Consider the following 15,477-nt stretch of genomic DNA (forward strand, 5'->3'; position numbering starts at 1 on the left):
CTGCTGCACCTCAATGACCGGTGCAAACTCCGCCCTGAACCTGGTAGAGAAATCCGTCCAGGTCATAGCATCCAACGCCGCATCATCCCCGATGGCGTGTCCGACCCCCTCCCACCAATCCCGTGCCCTATCCTTCAGTAGACAGGACGCCAATCTGACCTTGTCCCCCTCGGGACACCTGCTAGTGCGGAAGGCGTTGGCCATATCCGCCAACCATCTAGTACTCGCTATGGGGTCTCGCGCCCCATGATAGTCTGGAGCTCCGCACGCCCTGAACTCCCTGAATGTAAGAGTGCGCGACCCCATCACGGCCGCCATCTCAGCTCGAAAAGTACTCAATCGCTCATCCATTAGCTCTAAAATACCCTCCTTGATCGAACCGAAGATCACAGGAGTTTGCTCTAGTATGATGCGGGTAACCTCAGAAGAAAGGAACTCCCTAGTCTGCTCATCCATCTGTCCGACCTCCGGGTCTGATCCCGATCCTGATCCCCCTCTGGCATCTGAACTACCGGCTGCTGGCCTCGGACGCAAAACTACCATTCTGAAACATATCATAACAACATCAGAACGCTGAAATATTTCAAGGGATCATGATACGACTACTAGCTTCCTGGTCTTGTCTTGGCCTTCCTTGATTCGAGTACGGATCCTCTGCTTTCAGTAGTATGGGCCCCTACTACCTTCCACATATATCCGTACTTTCCTCAAGAACTGCCTTGACTTCCCCAAGTCACTTCTACTACTGCCATTCTCTGCTATTCTCATCCTAGGCTTGCCCTAGGGAAACTTCAAGCTCGACACAACTGGTCCTCAGCTGCTGAAGGTTTCCTCATAACGCCAATTAGCCATTACCTAAACACCATCACATGTGATGAGGATCAGATAATCCTTCGAGTAAAGGACCCGTCCCTATAACGGTTGGACTCAAACAAGAGCTGCGCAATAGGGCCAGTTCCAGTACTCTGAGATTATTCAATCCTAGTCACATGTGGTGTGACGTGTTCACCTAATGGCTAACTCCCATCACTCGGAACCCCCACTAAGCACAAAGCAAGCAGCATTCGGACACGGAAAACAGACTCAAGCAAACTATTCTCATAACAAGAAACTGCACTAGCATAAGATGCTAAGCTCCTGCTATCGGGCATAACCTAATCAGGCTATCCTACTGCTGTCTACTCAGTACTAGCATGCAATACTCATAAAGCTGTAACACATAAGCAGGCACATAAGGCATTCTCCTAAATCCTTAGTCCTATACTAGCATGCTGTTCTACTAAAACTGAAATTGAACAAATAACTTGTATGGGTAATTTGGGAGTACTTACTTGAGCTCGGCTGACCGCATGCACACACCTCTATCTTGTTTAAAAAAAATTCTTCCTTTCTAAGTACTTTCAAATTTTTTTTATAAAACGTTTTTATTTTAATAAAATCTTTCATTTCCCTTAGTTTGAGTTCAGATACACCCGGAAGTGTATCCGAATCCCTCAAACCAGGGCTCTGATACCAACTTGAAACGACCCAAAAACACGACCCAAAAATTTTCGTTTTTCCATATAATCAAAACCATAATATAAGTATCATAACATAAAACATACGCGATGTATCCCCAAAACATAATAAAATATTGTGCGGAAAACTGTATCATACTACATCAATCCAAAACATCAAGAGACATCCCCAGGATAAAGCTATGCTGTGGTGTGTGCGATGCTGTCACCCCGAGCTCTTCCCTTTGCTTGCGGAAGTACCTGAAACCAAAACTGAAACTGTAAGCACGAAGCTTAGTGAGCTCCCCCAAAATACCACATACCATACAATAACATATAAACACATATTGGGCCTTGCCCACTGCATCGGGCCGAAGCCCGGAAACTGCATCGGACCGAAGTCCGGAACTGACTGGGACCTTGTCCCCTGCATCGGACCGAAGTCCGGAACTGACTGGGACCTTGTCCCCTGCATCGGACCGAAGTTCGGAACTAACTGCATCGGACCGAAGTCCGGAACTAACTGGGACCTTGTCCCCTGCATCGGACCAAAGTCCGGAACTAACTGCATCGGACCGAAGTCCGGAACTGACTGAACATGGCATAGCATAACACATCAACTAGCATAACACATATACGACATGCTACATCAGGCCGTGGCCCGGAACACATAATACTTAACACATAAAACATAGCACACAAATCCTGTTCGAACCACGAAGGCATCGAACATACTAACTGCTGCATCGGACCTAAATCCGGAAACTACTGCTAACTGAACGGGCCGGCATTGTGGCCTTAGACCCGTTCCTACAGGAAGGAAACTCACCTCGTAAGCTGGCTGCTGAGTGTGTGGCTCGGAAAGCTAACGGCGGCTGCTCCTGAATCTCCTCGGCTACAAGCCATAAACACACTCAATCAAATACTAAACACTGCGCTTGGGGTAAAATGACTCTTTTACCCTTGGTCAAAGTCAACTCTCCTTTGGGCTGACTCGCCGAGTTGGGCCACCCAACTCGCCGAGTCCTACTCTCATTTTTCCCTTACTCACTGCTACTCGTCGAGTCTGGCATCGACTCGACGAGTACCCTCTTGATCCAAGAACTCAGACAATCTTCATCCGACTCGCCGAGTCGGATGAACAGACTCGACGAGTTGTTCTTGATCCCCAAGAAGATTGCCTTGGACTCGCCGAGTTGTATGAACAACTCGCCGAGTCCCTCCATCACTGAGTCTACTCTCAACTCGCTGAGTCCACTCCCTAACTCATCTCGTCCACTCGACACTGATTAAACTGAAGGACTCGGGACTCGCGACCCGACTCGTCGAGTCGTTCTTCCGACTCGCCGAGTCGCCGCCATGCAACAGATTTCTACTTGATTTTGTTTGAATCCAATGCATACAATTGATAGATCTGAGTCCAATAAGCTGTTTTACCACGTAAAGTTTCCAACTTTACGTGCACAACCTCATGAATAAGGGAAATAAAGCTAAAAGATACATAAAATGGGTAGATCTATGGTTATCATGTAATATAACTCCAAAAAGACAGTAGATCTGGGCTCTACAACACCCCAACATTCAGATCCATAGATATTCCGACTTAATAAGACATTCATGCAAGTGCAAGGCTTGGAACAAGCATCAACTAGCTCTTAGGAGAGCTCTAATGGAAGTTTAAAGCATATAACAAGATGGAACTCCGAAAATACCTCTATTAGCTCTGATTTGGCCTTGGATCTTTGCACTACAACACTTCTCCTTGCTTCTTCCTTCTTCTCCTTCTTCACACCTTCACAAAATGGCACCAAAACACATATAAGCTCTTCAATGGAGGTTTGGGGCTCTAACACTGTGTTCTCAGGGTGAGGGAGGCGAGAATGGGGGCTATAAGGTGGTATAAATAGTGGGCAACCCGGGGAATTTAGGGTTTCACCCAGACAGATGGACTCGCCGAGTCGGGGATATGGACTCGTCGAGTCCCCGGCTCACGCGTGCCCTCAGACGCGACCCGACTCGGCGAGTCAGGCTAGAACTCGCCGAGTCCCTCTAGAAAACTCACTATAATTACCAATAAATCAACATACCGGGAACGGGTCGTTACATATATCCAGTTATTAGATTGAATAAACAAGTTCTTATGAGTTGTAAACTTTGGATATTTTCTTTGTACGCTTTGTTAGACTTTTACTTTGTAAGAACGAGCTTCTGCAAACTGGAGTCTAGGTTTGTGAATTTGAGGCAACTTCTCGAGTTCATATTAGGGCCATATAAAGCATGTTTGAATAGGTTCTGTAACTCAACTCACTCATAATCATCCATTCTCTGTTCTTGCAAGTGACGGCGTATTTGAGTTCTTATCTAGCCAAACTATTGTTGATATGGTAATTAAGTACCAAGTAAATCATATACGGTTATTCTGATTCTTTCTTTTTTGGCTGCTTGTTTACATATTTAGTTGCAATTGGTATCATGAGCAGTTCTTCTTGCTAATCTGATAACTGTTGGACCCGATGTACTTTTCTTTTACACTCAGTAAGTTGTTACAAGTCACAGACCCTGTATGTTTTAGTTGTAATCTTATATGAATACAATGTCAGATGTCTCATTTGCAGTTAATCATCAATGAATACTCCATGAGGCTGGTTCAATCGGAGCAAGGAAAGCAGCCATGGCAATGCAGGGGAGGGGAAAAAGCCAAGAGGCGGTTGCACCTTTTGATTTCACCGGAAATACAACCCCATCCTGGTGGTTATTCTTGGCAGGGAACGAAGAATAAGAAATGATAATTTTTACACTATTTTTATTTTGTATTTATTTATAAATAGACTGTATTCATTTGTGAATATCAGTGTATTCATATGTGAATGACTATTTAATTATACATAATTGTTTCTTTAACATTTTTGCAGATCCAATGAATAAACATGCATATAGTGGGAGATGAGAGATTTACCAAATGAAATACCGACACCAATAGATTTCGGAAGGAGCGCAAAGATGTTTTATTCATTTATGATTGTAATTATAGTACTAGGTTCTGTATCAAAAAAAATATATATTGTAACTTATTCATTTACTTTTATAATTATATTCTTATATGAATAGAAATGTGTTTTATTTATTTATATATGAGTATCATTTTAGCTGATTTTATAATCTTTTTTTTTCGGATTTTATTCATTTATGATTTTACAAGTGTATTCATAAATACATCTGAGTTAATTTATTTATAATTTACAATTTTATTCATTTTAAAATGAAATGTATAAATCATTATTTATGAAGATATTTTTTTTAAAAAATAAATGAGGTAAACCGATAAATTATTCATTCTCTTGATATTTGATTTGCTAAAAACGAAACATAAAAATGAAAAATGAAATGAAAAAAAAAATGTTTTTTTAGATAAAAATTAAATCATGATTTTATTAATTATTGGTTCATTAAAAGAATAGGATCTAAAAAATGAGATATTTTGGGTAATTGTCATCATAATCACTAAAATTTAGGAAATCATAATTTAATTAGATGGTAAATTTCATTTATGCCCTCTAAAAATGATTGGTCTACAACTGTTCTCGCGTTCTCAACCTTTTATATATATAGGTTCAAATGTTTTTAACAAATATTGTGTTCCTAAATGCACCAATCAGAAATTAGCAAACAATTAAATAATTAATAAAATCAAAAAGGGTATTTCCGGTTTTTTGCACCTTGTAATTAATGTGATCATTTAATTAATTCCCTGCAATTAAGGAAACAAAATAAATAAATTTTATAAACCATAATGATAGCTTCCTCCAAATCCAAATCGTAGGTACCTCTTTTCCATCTTGAATTTCCTCACGTCCAATCATCAATCTAATTCTCAACTAAAACCCACCGTTCTCTACAATTCATTGTACGCCGTCATTATTCCCCACCGATTACATCAAGATAAATGCAACAATCATAATCAAAGATGTTATTACAATTATGATGGTTAGTTTTTCTTAATTGATATAGTTTTTTCCTTTTTTCCGTTGTTTTCTTGCAACATGATTGTTGCTCTATTTCAACTTTTATTGATAGTTGATTATGTATTATATTATTATATATTTAGGTTGTTAGGTTGAATATATGTACATATAGAATATGATTTCTTATTTCATATTGGATGGTTTAAAAAATAGAATTGCTAAATATATAATAAGTAAAAATTAATTGATTGCATCATTTTGTATGATTTGTTGTATGTTATTAGAAAAATTAATTGAATGTATTATCTATTATGACTCAACACATTATCTTGTCTCTGGTTATTTTTGTATTTAATATATAATTTTTAAAATAAGGTTAGTAACACCTATCGATTTGATGCTGTTATTCTGACAGAATTGGAACTCAATATCCTTATTTGTCAAGATAGGAAAAGTAAAAACCATTGTAAGATAAGGTAAAGTAAAAAATAAACATTTTGCTATAATTTAAAGTTTGTTTTATTTTTTGTAATATAGAAAAGAATAATATGGTTTAAGTGCACTATATAAAGTATTCTCTCAGAATTTATTTGTGTAAATGCATTTTTTTTCAGAATTAAGAAAGTTTGTTTTATTATTTCTCATATAAAAGCATTCTCACATTATTCGATTTTACGGCAGTTATTCTCATTGCAGTTTTAGGATTACATTCTATTTGAATAGATTATATTTCTTTAATGTCCACAACATTCAGTCAGAATTTATAGATTTTATTCTCTATAACAATCAGTCAGATTTTATAGTTTCTACTACATTCTTTCAGAATTTAAAAATTTTATTCTTTTAGAATGCACTAAATTTTTTATTATTTAGAAGTTGATTATGTTTTTTTATAGATTTTGATTTTCAAGAGGCTGTCATTGATGTGGAAAAAGAAAAAAAAAACTTGAAGAATGACAATGTATTCTACCAGAATGTATTCTGCCACAATGTATAATGTGTTTGTTAATTTCATAATGGATTAGTATTTTTGTTAGATTTTAATGTTTTTAACCATTGTTTATAGTCTTATTCCTTACGAATTAATGTAATTAGTCATTCTTAAAGAATAATAATCCGTATTCTTTAGAAAATGTTATTATTTATAATATGTTGTATAAGTCTTTAAGCATGTGAATTTTAAAAAAACACACCTTAAATGTAACCATATTCTACAAGAATAAAATCGAAAATATATTTACTAGTTTTGTGGTTGACTTTTTGTCATTCTGACAAAATAAAATCGATTATTACTAAAAAGTTATATTAAAATTAAATTTGAATTATTTTAAAAAAATCCAGATTAAAAAAGAACAGGAATTAATTATCCTTAAAATACAAAAATTTATTTTTTTAATATAGGTTAATTGACTAAAACACCCTTATGCCGAAATTTATGTGATTATATGGTACATATTACCTTATTGTACTATCATAGACCCTAGATCATGACCATTGATTCTATTCCATCCGTTGGTCTAGATTTGTGCATACAAGCACACAATAGTTGTTGGAAACATTTATATATATATGGGAAAGTGCTTATACCATTAAGGGTGTATAAGCTTAGGTACCCAAACCCACCATAATACATCATTTTGTTTGATATATTCATTATAATGTTGTTAAATTTTAACCCTAACTTGATTTACTTTCAATATTTTCAAAATTTTACTAGTATCTTTCTCTTAAATCACATCTTTTTACCGAACACCTACTAGACTATATATATATATATATATATATATATATATATATATATATATATATATATATATATATATATATATATAGTTGAAAATGAAAATTATGTAAAAAGAAGATAAATGTGAAATTTATAAATTTTTTGGAAGGAAATCAAGTTAGAAGTTGAATTATAGGAACATTGGACAATTAAAATGTATATATATATATGATATAAAACGACGTAGTTTGATGAGTTTGGGTACCTAAGCTTATATACCCTTAAGGGTATATTCACTTTCCTATATATATATATATATATATATATATATATATATATATATATATATATATATATATATATATATATATATATATATATATATATATATATATATATATATATATAGGGCCGGCCTTACTTCATGTAAAACTAAGCAAGGGCTTAGGGCATCTAATTCTAAAGGGGCCCAATAAACCTAAATCTCGATTATAGGTTCTTTGAATTGCACGCACCACAAACCGACGTAAATCATGAAATACAAGCGATTGCGTGTTGTTCTTCTTCCAGTCTTTCTTCTTAGTTTCTCATTCTGTGATCCTCCATTCATGGTAGAAGCAAGAAGCAACTTTCACCAATCTACAATATCAACTGAAAAAGTGAAACGTGTAACATCCACAAATTCGGGCTAGTCAATTAAGATATAATAAGCGTTAAAAATAATTTTTATATAGAAGATTATGTGGATTGGTGGTTGTCGAGGCCAACAAAATTAATAGCCCTATATCTTTTACACTAAAATAGTGTATAACGGTAAATGGGTTAAATCCACGGAGATTGGTTCAACTTAATAACTCTATTAAAGATCTCCTTGAAAAAGTACTTGTAAATGACAATAAAAATAAAAATGGGGATTTTGGTATTTTTAAACGCTTGATAAAACTAAGATTAAACTACGATTTAAATGGATAATTCAACAAAAATAAGAGTTTGATGTAAAATCAATAAGAGATAGATGGTTGACGTAAGGTTTCCCCACTTTGACTTTTGATGAGCATCACATTAGAATTCAATGTTGCAATACTTGTTTTTAATATTTAATTTGACTATAGTAATGCAAGAAGCTTGAGATTACCTAGACTTTTCTTATTGTTAAAATAGTTAGAAAAGCACATAACAATTTCCTTAGTCAAAATCACAGTTTCCATTAAGCATGCAATTAGTGAAAGTCAACTAGCATTAAAAACCAAAAAGTCACTAAATCCAAGAGGAGTCAAATGCTTTCACTACCATGTTGGAGAAAATATTTTTATGGCTGTGTGAAGTAAAAGTAGCACAAAAATCATGTGTTGCTTGCTAATTTGAGAATCCTTTATTTAATCAAGAAATTAGCCAACTAATCACCACAAACACATTTAAACTCATTAATAAAAACATACAAGTAGTAGTAAGAAGTTAAAACTCAAAACATTCTCATAAATATTCAAGAACAAGTTCATGGAGTCTTCAACATTCAAAAAACATTCAAAGGATTTCACCAAATTCAACCAAGTTTAGTTTAGCCTAACATGGCTAAACATAAGAAAACAAAGTAAGGATAGATTGTACCAAACATTTAATAAGAATCAAGAGAAAAAAGATGAAGTTCTTGGTCATCAAAAATGCTCAAAATCTCTCGAGAAAATGCCTCAAATTCATATGTGCAAGAGTGTGCAAATGATGCACACCAACCTTCCTCAAATAACCTTTCAAATGAAATTTCAAAATTACCCCTGCAGTGTTGTGCGTGGCCGCGCAGCTGTACGCGGGTGGGTTGCACGGGTAGTGCCTGATATGGGCTTCTTTGAGTTTTTTGGGCCTCCAAAGCATATCCCCTTGGCCCAGATCGAGTCCAATCAACTCATAGCCCATTTTTCTTAAAGTTTTCTTCATTTTAAGCCTAATTTGGCTTTTCCAAATGATCCATATCTCATGTAATCACCCAATCAATAATCCCTGCATGCATAAATATTCTTTCATTTCTTGCAAATTTAAAGTTCATTTTCTCCAAGCCCTCAAATAATCAACAAACTCACTCCATGCATTATCTCCACTAGCTATCAATCCCAAAACGCTTATTGTCTTCTAAGTCCAATTGCTTCCCAAATATGTTGATTCACTAGTCTCCTTAAAATCTACAATTTTGCTCATGAAACTAGAAAGTACCTGAAATAATCATAAATAACAAAAACACATGAAAATCATCTAAACTATGAATAATAATAATATATACTAGAATAAACTATAAAAGTAAGTAAATAAAATGAAACTATCAAATCACTCCAAACTTAAACCTTACTTGTCCTCAAGTAAGACAAGAGTAAAATGAACTCCAGATGAACTATCCTAATAAAAATAAAAAGAATGGATAGAACAATAGAACCTGATCACAGTTAGTCAACATGGTCATAACTGATCTTGCTATTGTCTCACGAATTTTTCATCCGATGATAATGGAACCATAAACCACAACCAAGACAACGCATCTAGGTGAGTAAGGAGGGATGGTCAGTCATAGCCCTAATGGAACATGCATACAATGAAGAACATCTGTGGTATTAAGAAAGCAGATGGATGCGCTCGTGTGAAGCTCTTCTTTAAAGTGTTGGCCCGAACCTCCCCGTAGAATCTGACTCAACAGACTCCCTAACATTACCAATTTGCAAAAAACAACTCGATCTATATACATTAAAGCAAGCTTATATAAATGAATATCAAATGCCGAGTGACCAAAAATGTAGCAAAATTTGTTCAATAATTGAACTGGTCACACATCTAAGATAATTGCAGCGTGGAATTTGCTTGCTTGAGCTTATCGTTTTATTTTGTTTTATTTTATGTTATTTGTTTGTTTGTAAAACACAAAACACATACTTGAAGGTAGGGTACTAAAATATCGAATTTTTTTATCAAGAAAACTTTTTTTTTTACTTGAAATTTGGTTCCTAAAAGTATGTAAGTGGAACCAAAGGGTAATAATAGTAATCTGAATGGTCTAAGTTATGAAAATGACCATGTGTGGAGCATAGAGATGTAGTCTCCTTTTCAAGCTTGTGATTTTCCAAATATAATGAAAATGTCAAAATATGGACTAAAAGACGCTCTAAAATCATAAAGAAATCGCAAAAAAAATTATGGTGATGTAAGGAAACCGGATATAGATTCTACTCGAGTATAAGCACCGGTGCTTCATCCTAACAGTTCAAACATGATCAAGTGTGATCCTCTCGGCGGCATGAACCGCAAGGCTAAAAAACTTCCATTTCTATAGTATATCCTATAGTTGTTAGTATTGCATGCATAATTCTTTATGAGAACTACCTGGCAATGATCACTTACCCTTTTATGCTCTAGCAGTTGATCCCAAGCATGAAGTCCCAAACTGCAGCCTAATGGTCTTGGTTCGATATGTGAGATAGCAACAAGATCCTGGACCAATAATGATACAATAACTATGAACCTGTTCTATGGCATCCAAGGGGGTGAGAATAAACAGACAACAAAAATGCATGAATGCTAATCCCGAAGCTAAATGTTATGCTAAAATAAAAAGTGGAAAAGAAGAAAATAAAATCTTTTTGGAAATTTATAAAATAACAATAAAAAATGAATGCAAATTAGCCTAGAACTAGTATGTTATGCAACCTAACTAAAAAATGTATGAAAAAGTTAAAAAAAAATATCCCATCCTAAGATTAAGAAAAAAGCATTGTCCTCAATGCTTAAGGAACGGGCGAAAATGACCTAAATTGGAGGATTGGGCAGCTGGAAATATTTGTGGTGGTGATTTTGTGAAATTCTGACCGGTAGAACTCCGACAATCTTGATTTTTCCAGCGAGGTGGATGTTTGGGAGCTTATGTTCTTGAGAGAAATGGAGTTTGAGGGAAGAACTTGATGAACACAAGGGAGAAATAAATAAGAAGGTTGTATTCATAGGTCATATGGTCAACAAAAGTCAACAAGTCAACCCACTTAAAGATCTGGTCAAAGATGGTCAAAAATTGTCAAAAATGGTACACGGGGCGCACGTGTTGCGCCGAAGGGGTACGCGGCCGCGTAACCTTGTTAGGTCATAATTTTGGGTTTATACTTTGCTTTTCACATATATTAGAGTTCTCGGTCTAGGACCAAAAACAACATGTTTTCGGTGGTGTTTGGACCGAAATCACATGTGGTTTTGGTTAAGCTTTTGGGTTTTGGGTTGGGCCTTTGTTATTTTGGTCTATGTATATATAGTCTATTATTAGGCGTGTAAAGGTGTGGATGTGTGATTCCTATCAGTCAAGAACATGTTCTAGAAAGTAAAAGAGGGAAAATCAAGTGTAATCTGAATCTTATGTACTAGAATATCATTGAATATAGTGTGCATTGAAGATTCCTCTTGTGTTCTTGTTCCATATCATGTTTTACATGATTCACTTGATTGGGATTCCGCAACATCATAGTGAAATCGATTGATACATCACGAGTTTGGGTTATTGCAAAATATTAAGAGTTTCTTGAATTTTTTCATGGATTTTCTGGTGTTTTTGATTTATTTTAAATGATGTTTTGGCCATTGTTCTTTGTGTTCTTCACTATTTTAGGGAGTTTGATCGAATTTGGGAACAAATAATTAAAATTTTCGTGTTTTTGACAAGTTTTGAGGAGTCTTCGGTCAAACCCTAGAATTTCTCAGCGGAACACTTCAGTCTTCGGTTTAGGGTTGCGAGTTCTAGGCAATAGCAAGCGATTTTGGTTAGGGTTCGTGATATCTCGATCAGGTTCTCGGTTGCCCCTTCGTTCTCGGTCCGCAGCTTTGTAGTTCTCGGTGGCGACCCTCATTCTTGGTTAGGTCAACCAGGTTCTTGGCTCACCTTAAGTTTTTGACCTCGCATTCTCGGTCTAGTTCTCGACCTTGTTGTTTCAGCCTGGCTTTCGGTTCGCTTCTTGGTCCACGTGTTCAGTTGAGTGGTTTTGGTGCAAGACTTCGGCCTCGCATTTTCGGTTGTATTTTCAAGTTTTCAAGATTTCGGCTAAGGACTTAGTCTAAAACCTAGTTTTCGATCCAGAAGTCATGTATTCGGTTTAGAAGTCACGTATTCGGTCCAGTAATCTTGTTTTTGGTCTAGAAATCTTTGTTCTCGGTCAAGGTTATTTTTCAGACAAAAGGTTGACTTTCAAGGTTCTCGGTTATAAGGTTCTCGATCAGCATTAATTTAGCATACTATTGGTGTATTCGGTAAACGGGGATTTATTTTCTTGGTTTTCGGTCAAAATCCATTTACCCAATCAAATTTATTCTATTGGTAAATAATGAGCTCCTACAACAATACCAAGAAGGTAAGTGAAATCCCATGCTCTCAGTTCCGTGAAGATAAATTTAATAAATATCGTAAGCATAATGAATTATTAGTTAGAGAGGTTTTTGACCTTAAAAATGAAATTTATGAAATTAAGAAAGTCAACAAGCCTCTTAAAGAAAAACTAGATACTCAAAAATAAGATTTAATTAAAAGGAGGGAAGAATATAGCACCAAATGTGTCCATCATCGTTATGCCAAAGAGGAAATCGCCAAATTAACTACTGAACTTGATGCATTAAAAGCTAAATATAAAGATGTTGAATTTAACTTTAAAAAATTTGTCGTGTCATGCGACGTAGTTGTTGTCACACCCCCAAACCAGGATGACGAAAACATCCGGGGGCGGGTGACTATCATGTATAGTATCATAACAGTTGAGTATAAATGATCAAAGCAACACAACCAACATACATATAATTAAAATACTTACATCGTTTGTATGCGTCACATGTTTCAAATGATAATTATAATATGTTTCAAAAAGATTTGTTTAGGTGCCTTAGTGTCCCATCCTCAAAATCTAGTGGTTGCCTATTTTACTGATTCCCTAAGAAGACACGTTGTTTGAAAAGAGTATCAATAATTAAGTTGGTGAGTTCACAAGCATTTGTAATATCTAAACCTCTCTTTGTAAAGTAATAGTGTTTGTCTTACCAAAAAATCCTATAATTTCCATAAAACGTATTGTAGTCTTAAATGTATAAAGACCGTAATGTATAAGTATTTTCCGTACTTAAAATAGTATTACACAATTTTAATCATGTATATAAAATGTTTTGAAGAAATACTTTTGCGTAAACTAAAAGAGTTGTTGCTTTATGTGAATTTTTATAACCATACTGATGTCCTATGTTGGCTTGTCGCGACGTTCTTCAGGCGTTGGAATGTTATGACATTTGTCACCCCAAATCTGCCGGTCTAACTGTAGCTAACAGTTTAGGTGTGAGATTGTCAGTCCCGTATAGATCTATACACAAGTATCACCTTCTCCCTCCAAGAGTCTTTTGTTATAAAACAGGACTGTGAAGACTATGTCTCACAAAGTTGTTTAACGAGTTTACGTGTTTTTGTACCGAAAACGTTTGTATATATAATTATCCCATTGGTCGGGATAATAATGAAAATAACATAATATAATTATATATGAAGTTATATAATTATACCCTTTGCTCAACGAGTTATAAAGGGGTAAAGTTTCGAAAGCCGTATGTATATAGTTTATCATAGAAACCAAGTTGTACTCTCTCTTTCTTTCTCTCTCTCTCTCTCTCTCTCTATATATATATATATATATATATATATATATATATATATATATATATATATATGTAAAGAATAAGTATTTTGTATTTGTCTTTCACATCGTTACGTTTTTACCAAAACTTTGCTCGTAATAATATACAAGTTTGATAATAAAGCCATTTCATGTGTTTATCACTTTTTATAAAAATAGTAATTAAACGTAATTGAATGGTTGCGTTTTTAAAGTAAATTTTATTGTGTGCTACTTGTATTCACCCCTCCCCCCACCTAAAAACATAGAAAAACTTTCTAAAAATGTAGGGGCATGAACTCACCTTAAGTGTGTTTGCAGTTAGAATCTGACTAGCAACAATCAGCGGTTCGTGATCGTTGGGCTCGGGATGCGGAATGCCTTCAGTAAACAAGAGATAGATAGATAGATAGATAGATAGATAGAGAATAATTTAGTGTAAGAAGTGAAATGGTCGAGCTTGCTATTTATAGGCTGATTTTTGGTCTCTCCCGTCGTGAGCTCGATCCAGCTCACCTCGTAGACCCGCCATTTGTGTCCCTAGCTGAAGGTGTCCATTTGACTAATCACGTCGTGAGAAAACATGCTCACGTCGTGATCCTTAAACGTTGACTTTCCATCTGCGTTCTAGGCTTGAAAAGTGGCATTTTAACTCCTCACGTCGTGAGAAATCATGCTCACGTTGTGAGTACAGTTAGTTTAGGGTTTCTAACATGTGTCATGCTCTCAAATAGTTGTATCTTCAGAATGTCATAACTTTTGCGTACGATCTCCGTTTTTTAGGTTCTTTATATCCACACATAGGTGGATATGTACTCTGCAACTTTCATTTAGATCACTAAGGCTAAAAAGTAATCTATCATAAACTCATTTTTTAGGATTGCTAGTGTCGTGCTAGTTTTGTCGCGAAACTTCGATAGGTCATAACTTCTTCGTTAAAACTCATATTTTGGCATTCTTTATATCTCCGGAATCCTTGTCCCGACCACTACAATTTTCTTCACAGATATCAGGTCTATGTATTATTTAATTTTTATTCTTAACTTATTATGTATTGTAAATAAGTGTAATGCACATAATAACTTATATAAACAATCTTCATGACAATCATAGTTCTATTGCATCAAGTTATGTTGTGAATTTACTGGTACATGGTTGAATTTCAGACCTAGTTTTTTCTAAAAAAAATTCAAGTTCTCACATCATCTCCCTGTTAGAGGAATTTCTTCCCTGAAATTTGAACTTTGAGTGTGACTTCAAGTGTTTTGGAAAAGATGTGGGTACTTTTGTTTCATCTGATCTAAATGTTCCCATGTGAAGTCAGGTCCTCGTTTGGCATTCCAAAGGAATTTTACTATTGGTATACGACTTTGCTTTATTCAATTGATTTCCCTATCCATGATTTCCACTGGCTATTAGATAAAGTTGAGACTCTAATTTACCTCAATTTCATCAAGTGAAATTACAAGAGTTTCATCGGATAAACATTTCTTTAGATTTGACACGTGAAAGATGGGGTGTACGTTACTAAGTTCTTGTGGTAATTGGAGTTTGTAAGCTACCGGACCGATTCTAGCAATGATTTTGAAAGGCCCGATGTTCCTTGGATTTAGTTTTCCATGATTTCTAAAGCATAT

This window comes from Lactuca saligna, chromosome 8 (assembly GCF_052625555.1).
Source record: "Lactuca saligna cultivar CGN05327 chromosome 8, ASM5262555v1, whole genome shotgun sequence".
NCBI classification, from domain to species: domain Eukaryota; kingdom Viridiplantae; phylum Streptophyta; class Magnoliopsida; order Asterales; family Asteraceae; genus Lactuca; species Lactuca saligna.